This window comes from Euphorbia lathyris, chromosome 9 (assembly GCF_963576675.1).
Source record: "Euphorbia lathyris chromosome 9, ddEupLath1.1, whole genome shotgun sequence".
In the NCBI taxonomy this organism is placed as follows: Eukaryota; Viridiplantae; Streptophyta; class Magnoliopsida; order Malpighiales; family Euphorbiaceae; genus Euphorbia; species Euphorbia lathyris.
In genome coordinates this window covers 3,163,080-3,173,639 of record NC_088918.1, presented here as the reverse complement: position 1 = coordinate 3,173,639, position 10,560 = coordinate 3,163,080, and the positions used below count along the sequence as shown (strand labels likewise).

Here is a 10,560-nt window from a genome sequence, read left to right as displayed (position 1 = left end):
ATCACTACTTGAAATTACTTCTTATTCTTGAAGTGTAAAAAAAATTTTACCGATAAAAAAATTACATTAATCCATTATTGATGTACTAGTTTATTCATATATCCATACTTTTTTTTTGAACCAATACTTTTTTAACCATTAAATAAAATTCCAACTAAACTTAACTAAATAAAAGTAGGGATAAGGTGCAAAAATACCTCTAAGGTTTATAGTTAGGAGCAATTTTACCCCTTACGGTTAAAATGGTGCACTTTTACCTATAAAGTTGGCAGCTAAGAACAATTTTTCCCCTAACATTGATAAGTTTGGTCAATTTCAGACATCATTATAAAATACATATATTTTATTCCTTGTTCTGTACCTATTGTATATCTGTTGGTTCTAAAAAAAAGATTTCATGTTTTTTATGATTTAATAATAGAATTGAACGGTGAAATATTTAATTTTGTTTTGTCAAACTCGAACAAAATATAGTATTTTTTTTAAAATTTTATTTACAAATCTAATCATATGTTTGTGATCTGTTACTAATTACTGATAAATTGACGCACATATGAAGTGTAGATGACAATATTCATAACCGAGAAGACAGTTTGATTTGATTATTTTTCAAATTGATCCAAGTTATCAACATTAGGTGTAATATTGCTCTTGACCACCGACGTTAGGAATAAAATTACACCATTTTAGACGTTAAGATAAAATTGCTTCTAACTATAAACGTTAGAGAGATTTTTACACCTTATCCTAAAAAAACGTGCATTAATTGTAATATTAACCCAATACTTGAGGATCACATACTTTCCTCAATAATTAATTCCTAAAAAGGCCAATAACCCCGTAGATCATATCATTGGGCCTTGGAGAAGCCTTGATAATCTGTTGAATGAAATGGGGCAAAAACGTCATTTTCACTTGGAAGATTGGATCTGGATCATTGATTCATTCTTTGATCGGATGATCCCAATTAAAACCCTAACTTTATTTACTCTCTCCCTCTTATTCTTTCCGCCGCTTTCTCTATTTTGCGTTAAATCGCAAATCAGACTCTCCCTCTCCCTCTCTCTCTCTCTCTCTCGACCCCAACTTCTTCCTCTTCCTTTTCATCCGACCAGAGCCACCCCTCTCTTTATTTTATTGAAAGGTTTGTGAAGAAAATAAGCATAAATTAAGGTAAATGGGAGAGACATGGACAAACATAGACGGGAAAGGTCTTGAAAAGGAAAAGTATGCGAAGAATTTTGGATCTGCGAGGACAAAACCTTGAGCTTCGGCTTCATGAAATTGCTGAAGATGAGGTTAGAATTTCTCCTGTACGCATAATCAAAACAGTAAGATAGCATTTTTGTTCGCTATTATGATTTCTGTATTATCAGTGATGAACTGTAGGAAGCAGGTGAGTTTATAAATGGGATTCCTAAATCTTCTGATGGAAAGGAGACACCTTTGCAGTTCGAGCAGATGAGAGGTAAAACTCAAACATTTAATATATATTCACTTCATTTTCTATCTACTTCTCAAGAATAACTTGAAGTTCTCGCATACATCTGTAATTGTGGGTTTGCTTGTTATTTTAAAAGTTATGTTTTCTTGATGAAAGACAAAATTAATATGGTCTTTTTCTCTTGGTCTGTTGCTTTAGTTGAATCATATGTAGTCAGTTTTTTCTCCAATGTTTCTAATTTTAGTTTTAAAATTCAGGGATTGAACAGTGTTTCTGCTGGATGAACATGGAGCAACAGAAGATGCAACTTACCGAATGATTTTGTTTTTATCTCAAACTTACCTTATTATATTTTAAAATGACCACATGTTACCATCTTTATACAACACTTGTCAATTAAATTAAGCATATTTTTAATATATGGATATGAGTAGTTTGAAAGGTGAGGACTCTTTGGAGTTGCAACATTGACTTGTGAATTTTTCTTCGATAGCTGGTGATTGATATGCAATATAAATAAAATGAGGTTTGGATGTTAATGGTAGATTGGTATGAAAATGATTTATGAGTATGAGGTTTGGAATTTTTTTTGTGGTAATCAACTACATCAATTGAATATACTATTATACTGATGTAATTACCATGAATTGAATGTTATCTGTTGGGTGAAATAAGGACTAAAGACTATCAGATTAGTTGCCATAATTATGTAACCTGTTTATATCTAATCTTTCTCTGTTTATTAACTTTGCTATTTAATCTTTCTCTTATTTTGAAGGACTAAAGGCTCTCTAGTGAACTTTGAAGGAAGCAGCTGGATCTCTTGAATGCATCTGAAATTTGAGGGCTCTTTGAAGTTCTTCATAGAACATCTACGAAGGTATTTATTTCATCTCTCTCTCTTTCTATATATATACATATATATACACGTTCTGAATTTCTTAGAATCATACCTAAATAAAAAGAAGCGAGCTTGAGCTGTAAATTTTGGTGCTTTACTTATTCTTTGTGCAATCTGGAAACTGAACTTGATTGTTTATTGAAGGATGAGGGCTATAACCCTAAAGCCGGATTTTAAGAGGATTCATGAGAAACACTAGTTTATTTTTCATTGACAGACTACAGAGCTATGGCTCATCCAATGGCCTCAAAATGAGGTAAACTTTCATATAGATTTTTTTAAAGTTCTATAGTTATGGTATATAATACATGATAAATTGTGCAAATCAAATCAGAATGTTAAATTGGGAGTTTATTCTTAACCATGAAAACTTATCTTAATATTCACATGGTTGGAAATCAAATTTAGCTTTTACTAATAGACAATCTGTAAAGTCTACCAAGTCGTCATCGTTTGATCTAGTTAAACTTTATGATACAAAAAGATTTTGATATAAGCAAAAACAGTATGATTGTTAAGAGATAATAAGATTTTAAATTGGGCTGATATTTTATTGTTGAAAGGTGAAAAGGGTTTTGGATAAATTTTAAAAATGCAATTTTCCTTTCCGAGGCAAAGTTTTAATAATAATAATTAAGTACTCCCTCCATTCTTTTTTATATGTCGTTTAAGGTTTTTTATCAAGACCAATGCAATATTAATGAGACTATTAAAATGACTAATGTACCCTTCATACTTTTCTCCTGGATCTCTACTTTCTATGCAAAATTTCTCTCTCTTATTAATTTTTATGACTTAATTAAGATAATTTGCATTAATAACTATATCTCTCTCTTACAATAAATATGGGCAAATTAGAGAAAGTATTGTAAAAAGTGCATTGGTAATATAAAACGACATAAAAATGAACAAATTGAAAAGTCCAAAACGTCATATAATAAAAAACGGAGGGAGTAGTGTTTAATGTTCTTATGTAGGCTATAATAATTTTGTTTTTGTTTTTTTTTTGGTTAAAATGAATTTGGTGCCACAGGAAAGATCAGCAGCATACAACAGATGGGAGTATTTATGGGGCTTGAGAGAAGACAGTAAATGCATACCTGACTCGCCCCACACCCCTAATTTTGTTCTTGTCATTTTGAGTGTAATCAATACTTGTAAAACAAAGAAGAATTGAAACAGTTCTTTGATTTATTACATTAATGATTGCAAGAGGTTATCAGATGGAAGGTATTGAGATATGGTCATGTTAATTCATGTTGGTACTTAGATTGGTGTTGTGATAATTTTTAGTTTAGAATGTGTATATAAATTTGTATTACATAATCAATTAAAATTAATGTTTTATAATTATTGTTATTTTGGAGGTATATTATTCTTGTATGTACAAATTTGTATCATATGATATTTCAATTGGTATAACCAATTAAAATATATTTTTTTTTAATAAAAAGCATATCATGGCGGAATAACGTCAATACAATATGTTCCTGACGGATTTAGAGCATGGTGATGGTTTAATTCAGACGTTTATTCCGTCAGAATAATTGACGGAAACACGTCTGCAATTCCATCACAAAATGTTGACGTATAAATCCGTTTGCATTTCTGTCAGCCATCCGTCAGGAGGTCCCGTCATAGAAAACGTCAGAAACATTGCATCGACTGATTCACAATTGTTTTCAATCCGTCAGAAATTCCGTGGGTAAATACATTTTGTGACGGAAATAGTATGATTTCTGACGGAATTTTCCGTCAGAAATCGGGTATTTTCTAGTAGTGGGTGTGACGAGATTGAAGAGGTCAAGCTGAGTGACCTCCGATATCTCCTCCAAGACAATTCAGACTTACATAGCAACATGCAAATAATGCATAAGTTTGTCACGGAGGTCCAATCTGAATCAAAGAAACTAAGAAAGGACGTTACAACATTACAGAGTCAAGTAAAAGGCCCAAATAGAAATAAACCCCATACTGAGTACGCAAGTACTAATCAGCATAAACAGTTCACTCAATGTGACTGTTGTGGAAAAAGGGGGCACACAAAAGATGTGTGTTGGTTCAACAAGCGGATTGTTCAATGTGACTTCTGTGGAAGAAAAGGACATACCACTAAGGTATGTTGACACGCTCAGCATAACAAAGCTGACCACACTCAGCATCACCCTCAAAGGGTAATTTATTGTGACTTCTGTGGTAAGAATGGCAACACTATAAAAGTATGTCGTCACAAATTAAAATATGACTTTGCACCTGTTTATACTAACAAGAAAGGACCCAAAAAGAATTGGGTACCTAAAGATGAATAGTTTAAAATGCAGGTCAGCTTTACATGCGTGGAGAAGTCAAAACTTTGATACATAGACAGCGCATGCTCAAGGCACATGACAGGTGATGAAACACAATTCATCACACTAGAGCTTAAACGAGGTGGTAGCGTAAGCTTTGGGGACAATAAGAAGGGTAAGATAGTCGGCTCAGGTACTATCGGAGGTAACCCAACTATTGAGTCAGTCTCCTTAGTTAAAGGTCTCAAATACAATCTGCTAAGTGCAGCTCAGCTATGCACAAGCGGCAGAAAGGTTGTATTTGATGATACTAATTGTCAAATACTCGAGGGAAATACAAATTAATTGATTTTAACTGCCCCTCGTGTAGACAATGTATACATGCTGAGTTTAGAAAAATAGTTTTCCAAAAACATATGCTTAGTGTCTAAAGAGGATAACTCCTGGCTATGGCATAGAAGACTTGGTCATGTAAGCATGGACCTTCTTGCCAAATTAGCTAGAAAGCAACTAGTTGAGGGATTGGCCAAACTTAAATTTGAAAAAGATCAATTGTGTAAAGCTTGTCAGCAAGGCAAACAAACTAAGAAGTCATTTCAAAGCAAAAACATCGTCTCAACCAAGAGACCATTGAAATTACTACACTTGGATCTTTTCGGACCTATCCAGCCACTCAGCTTGGGAGGTAAGAAATTTTCCTTGGTCATTGTAGACGATTTCTCTCGGTACACTTGGATCATCTTGCTGAGTAGCAAGGATGAAACATTTGGGATGTTTACCACATTAATTAAAAAGCTTGAAATTGACAAAGACCTAAAAGTAGCTCATATTAGAAGCGACAATGGTGGAGAATTCAAAAACCAACAGTTTGATGAATTCTGTGAAACCAGTGGCATTGACCACAATTTCTCCGCTCCTAGAACACCTCAACAGAATGGGGTTGTTGAAAGGAAGAACAGAACAATTGTCGAAATTGCTAGAACCATGTTGAGTGAAAATAAGCTTCCAAAGTATTTCTGGGGTGAAGCTGTCCACACAGCATGTTATATTCTCAATAGGGCTTTAGTTAGACCTATTCTTAAGAAAACTCCATATTAACTTTGGAAAGGACGAAAGCCCAACCTTGCAAAATTTGATGCTAAAGCTGACGAAGCGATCTTTTTAGGGTACTCAACAAACAGCAAAGCATATAGAGTATATAATAAACGAACTCAAATAGTAGAAGAGTCTGTTCACATTGAGTTCGATGAAGCTGACCCTGCAGGAAAGTCAACCCAGCTCGAAGAAGAAGAACTAAGCTCAGCTTCCGCTGACTAAAATGGTGCTCCTGAGTCATCAATACAGGGACTGACCAAAGGTAAACAAGAAGTTGAAATTACCTTTGCTGACCAATCTACTTCTGCAGAAATTGTAGAAACACCTGTTCCAAATAACTCAGCATTGCCCAAGGAAATAAGAATTCCAAGAGGACATTCAGAAAAATCCATTCTTGATGCTGCTGAAAACAAGGTAATGACAAGAGATCAGCTTCGAAAATATATAAGCAATGTGGCTTTTGTATCAGTACATGAACCAAAGAACTTTGCTGATGCTGAGCACGATGAATATTGGATCAATGCTATGCAAGAAGAGCTCGACCAATTCACAAGAAATGAGGTATGGGATTTAGTACCTAAGCCTAGAAATCAAAAGTCCATAGGAACTAAGTGGGTCTTTAGAAACAAACTAGATGAGCATGAAAATGTAGTCAGAAACAAGGCTCGACTTGTAGCTCAAGGCTATAGTCAGCAAGAGGGTATTGACTACGGTGAAACTTTTGCACCAGTTTCTAGACTAGAAGCTATACGTATATTATGTGCCTATGCTAGTTTTATGAACTTTAAATTATATCAAATGGATGTTAAAAGTGCATTTCTTAATGGCTTTATAAACGAAGAGGTATATGTTAAACCAACCTCCTGGGTTTGAAGATCCAAAATTCCCAAACCACGTTTACAAACTCAAGAAGGCCCTGTATGGCCTGAAGCAAGCTCCAAGAGCTTGGTATGAAAGGTTGACCAACTTCCTGCTGACCAGGAACTATGTCAGAAGAAAAGCTGACACAACCTTGTTCATTAAGAAAAAGAGGAAACATACCCTACTTGCACAAATATATGTAGATGATATAATATTTGGTGCTACTAACGAATCCTTGTGTAAAGAGTTTAGCAAACAAATGCAAACTGAATTCGAGATGTCCATGATGGGTGAACTCAACTTCTTCCTTGGACTTCAAATTAAGCAAGGTAAGAATGACATCTTCATAAGTCAGTCCAAGTACACCAAAGAGATGTTAAAGAAGCTCGATATGGAAGGTTGCAAACCCATATCAACTCCTATGGGTACTGATACTATTCTATGCAAAGATAAGAAAAGTAAGTCAATAGATAGTAAACTTTTATCGAGGTATGATAGGCTCCTTACTTTATCTCACGGCTAGTAGACCTGATATATAGTACTCAGTATGTTATTGTGCAAGATATCAAGCTGACCCCAGGGAATCTCACCTAATTGCTGTAAAAAGAATTTTTAGATATCTGCAGAGCTCAGTTGATGCAGGTTTATGGTATCCAACCTCAAATGACTTTACACTCATTGGATATACTGATGCTGACTATGGACGAGATAAGTTAAAACGTAAGAGTACTTCGGGAGGGTGTCATTTCCTTGGAAGCTGTCTAGTATCTTGGTTCAGCAAGAAGCTGTTGAAACACCTTTCCACATTATTTTGATTTGACAAAATTATTTAAGTAAAATTAAATATATTCTAAACACACTAAGTTTAAATGCTTTGATTTATTTAACTAATGTGTTTGTTCAATGTTGAGTTAAATTGTTTATAAGACATAAAGAATAAAAAGCCCAAGGCCCATACGGAAGTCAAGACCCAAGTCAAACAGATCAAGACAACTCGGCCCGCGTGTGCAAAACGCTGTCGTTACGATCAAAACGCAACTCAGCAAGAGAAGGATCTAGAAGACCTTCGTTGAACAACTTCGGAGTGAAGCCGCTGAGTTGAATCGACATAGAGTACAAGACAGCAGCTGAGCAAGAACAACTTCCAGACAAAGTATTTCCACTTTGGGTAAAGTTCAGAAGACACAGAACGCTGTCTAGTTGACCTTACCGTAAATGGAGAGACATTCTGTCGAGCTGACTAAAAGCTGCTCAACACTGACCGAGGACAGAAGATACTCAAATCTGATTGGCCGAGAGCTCTGAGCAAGACTAAGTGACAACGACAGGAAGCCGTTTCCCTCCAACAGTTATTTCGAAATTCGAAATGACTGATGCCTCAGATGTCTCTATAAATAGTACTTTTCAGTTGCTTCATTCATCAACACAGAACATTATCAAGCCATTACGCTGACCAAAATTCTACTCAAGTTCTGTGAAGAAAAGCAAAGCAAATTCTTACACCAAATTCTATATCATTTGTGTAAAAGTCTAGAGTGATTATACAATCATCTAAGATGTCTTAGCAATTGTTGTTTAGGATAAACACTTATCATTTCTAGAAGTAGAAAGGAGAAGTTGAGTACTCGGTTATAGTACTCAGCATGAGATTAGGATTGAGTAGAGGTATAGAGGAAGGTACTCTTGTCATACTCAGTGTCTAAGTTGTAAAAGGTTTGAGGCTCTACCTTTAAAGAGCTCAGTAGAGGATTCGAAAGCTCGGAACGTGTTCCGGGGACAGGACGTAGGCGTAGAGGCCGAACCTGGATAAATCTGCTGAGTAATATCTTTCTAACTTTAAACTCCTTATTATATATATTGCTTGCTTAAAACTGAAACTGACCAAGTAAAGAGGTCAAGCTGAGTTGTGCATACTGAGTAGCTGAGTTCAGGAACAGACTCAAGTGCTATCTCCTAACTCAACGACAGAAGCTGACTTAGTCACAAGTTGACTAAGCTAGTGTTTTAAACTCACTCAGCACGCTGTGTAAATCTTTTCAAAGAAAAAGAAATTAGCCTTAACGTACTATAATTTTAAATAGTTCCTATCCCCCCCCCCCTTGGAACTAACTTGTTACGTTATAAGGGACCAACAAGTGGTATCAGAGCTTAAAAGCTCACTGTACAAGGTTTAACCACCTTGAGCTGATCCCTACTATGGCTGAAAACAGCACTCGGGTTCTCCCAGGAAATCTGACAACTCAGATTCTACCTGAAGGTCTGTCCATAACTCGGCCTCCCCTATTCTTCGGGTCTAACTATACCTTCTGGAAGAATAGGATGAAAAATTTCATTCAGGCTACAAACATGAGTGCATGGCTATCTATAGTCCAAGGCCCGTTTGTCCCTGTTGAAACTGTTGATGGCCAAACGGTTGTTAAAGCTGAGTCCAAATGGACAGAAGATGATCTCAAGAAGCTATAAAATCATGCTTCGGCTATAAACATGCTTCACTGTGCGCTTGATGCTGCAGAATATAATAAGATATCAGGTTGTGAGTCAGCGCGAGAGATTTGGAAGAAGCTAGAGGTCACCTACGAAGGAACCAACAAAGTAAAGGAGTCCAAGGTGAACCAGCAGATGAGACTATACGAGCTGTTCGAGATGAATGATGATGAGGGAATCTCTGACATGAATGCAAGGTTTACAAACATCATCAACGAGCTCAAGAGACTTGGGAAGATCTTCACTGAGGAAGAACAAGTCAAGAAGATTCTTAGGAGTCTTCCTAAAAACTGGTAAGCAAAGAAGACTGCTGTTGAGGAAGCTCAAGACTTAACCACCTACAAATATGATGAACTCATCGGCTCACTGCTGACCCATGAGATCTCAATGAAGAATTTCGAGGTGAAGGAAAAGTCTGATGACAAGAAGCAAAAGTCTCTTGTCATGAAAGCTGACTCCACTGATGGGAGCTCAACAGATGATGAAGAGATGGCTATGTTTACCAGAAAGATGAAAAGGCTGTTCAAAAGGAATGACAAATATTCTAAGAAGCCTTATAAGAAGTTTGACAAGTACAAAGCTGACTCCAGCGACAGCAAGTACAGGAAGGATAGCTCAAAGCCCATTACATGCTTTGAATGTCATCAAACTGGCCATATCAAGTCAAGCTGCCCCACGATGAGGAAAGAAATGAAGAACGGCAAAAAGGCAATGGTGGCAACTGTTGAAACACCTTTCCACAAGATTTTGATTTGACAAAATCATCCATGATTAAGAGGCAATTAAATTTAAATGCTTTGATTTAATTGTACTAATGTGTTTGTTCAATATTGAGTGCAAAAATATATATATAAAGTAAGACAGGTCAAAAGTCAATATAAGCCAAAAGCTGAGTGGAACGGAACTCAGCATGAAAGGATAGAAGCTGAGTGAAGTAGAACTCAGCATTAGAAGCTTCCTTCAAAGTTGCCAGAACGAAGCTGACTAAATTAGAAGACTCCTTCAGAATTATACAAACATAACGAAGCTGACTAAGAAGGAACTCAGCATGGAAGTTGAACATTCGAAGATAACGAATGAAGCTGAGTGACAGTCAGGACAGCATGAAGGATCCGTTTACTAAAGGACAAAGTCTGCCAATCTTCTGCACCAATAATTGAAGCCTCGAAAGTCCACAGAAGACTAATTTCAAGAATCATGGGTCTATGGATTATTGGTAAAAGACAACTGGCACAAAAAGACAAGTCTGATGGAAGAAGACAAAGCCTGACGCCTGAAGAAAACAGAGGAAGGGAATGGCGGAACAGTCTGAAGCTGACCAGAAGCTGTCTGCTAAAAGAGCCGTTTTGGACTTAACGGCTAAATCATCTCAAATGATCCAATCTTCAGAAATTCATCTATAAAAGGACAATGATAGTTCTTGGATCATTTGCTCAAGCATAAAAAGAAAAATATAAGAGAGAAAATCTTCAAAGCACTCAAGTACA

General features: G+C 36.0%; 1 long non-coding RNA gene across 1 annotated transcript; it reads left to right on the top strand.

Moving 5' to 3' along the window:
• Positions 1–1,008: 1,008 nt before the first annotated feature.
• LOC136206729 (uncharacterized) lies at positions 1,009–3,711 on the top strand. Its single transcript, XR_010676402.1, has 5 exons — positions 1,009–1,298; positions 1,377–1,468; positions 1,702–2,324; positions 2,490–2,601; positions 3,379–3,711. It is a non-coding gene; the product is annotated as an uncharacterized lncRNA (long non-coding RNA).
• The last annotated feature ends 6,849 nt before the right edge of the window (positions 3,712–10,560 follow it).